We start from the raw sequence: 1,312 nt of genomic DNA on the forward strand, positions 1-1,312 counted from the left end.
TGTGTAGCTGCGAAGCTGTGAGCTGAGCGGAGACATATTGCGGTGCTCTTGGTTTTTTATGACTCCAAGAGGAGTATTGGTTTTCTTGAGGTTTTTTTTAATCCGAAGTACTATTTGTTCAGGCGGCGTTTGACCCAATAGTGAAAGTGAGTAAAATTGCTATGTGAACTAACTTTTCTGAGCGATAGTAGTATTTTAATCATGCTTTGCGTTCAGTGGATGACTTTTCGACTTTGAATGAAAAGTGTTTTTGAGAGAACTATTTCAATTTGTGCGATCTTTACTATTACAAAGTGGTGCTTTCTATATTATTATTTTGTTTTACCCCTAGTACCTTTGGAGTAAAATGCGGGTTCAAAGCCTTGTATTCATCCAACTGTTTTTTACTCTCTCCAATTCTCTCAATAGAATTCAATCAGGAGAAATACAAAATTGAGGGGGTTTATACAATAGAATTATGGCATTAGTATTTAAAATTCAAATATGCCTTCCTTCTCCGGGTTCTCTTCAAAGCTTTGAGTCAGCTATTTTTTTAAATAAAGACTAGGAATAAGTTTTTAAGCCGCAACAGCAATGCAAGTCATGAAGGAACAAGAGATTCGATTTTTTCAGAGTTTTACCTCAGCGGTTGGAAATTATCTGAGCCATACTGAGTTTTTCAGTCTTTAAGTGTGCATGCTTCTGTCATTTTCAGTTTTATCGTGTGTGGAGTGTGTTTTCCTGCTTTATAATACCAAAAACAATTAATGCAACTATTGAGTGTTGCCATGTCGGTATTAATTTCTGCTTGAATGGAAAAATTGTTTCGAGCCTGCCATATTTGATTGAAGAATGTCATCAATCAATCAATTCAATTGCAATTTCCTCCAATTGCGCGCACCACCCATTCGCCTTGTCAGTTGGAATCTTGATGTCTATTCTATTTTAGTTGCTTTTAAATTAGGCTGAAGTGACTCAGGACTGAAAACATTGAGACTGAAAACATCTTGTTTTTTTGTTTATTTACTTGGACTGCTTAACTTCTCCATCATTGTGTCTCTTTTTCCTCTTGACCGTTAATTGGATGCTCTGAAAGGCTCCAAGTTTCTGCTTTTTCCGTTCTAGAGGCCATTAATTTCATTCAATTTACATTTTTAACATTTTTTTTGCAAAGATAATTTGTATTTTTCCTCGATATTACTGTGCATCACATCAGCTGACATTTATTATGGGTTGTTTTCTGTGAATTCGAGAAATTGAAGTGTTGTAAGATCATAATTGATGTTTCAGATGGCGTCAATTGCTGCCGTTTTTCCCATTTAACTTTAATCTC

Source organism: Convolutriloba macropyga, chromosome 15, assembly GCF_964194025.1.
Source record: "Convolutriloba macropyga chromosome 15, txConMacr16.3, whole genome shotgun sequence".
Classification (NCBI taxonomy): domain Eukaryota; kingdom Metazoa; phylum Xenacoelomorpha; order Acoela; family Convolutidae; genus Convolutriloba; species Convolutriloba macropyga.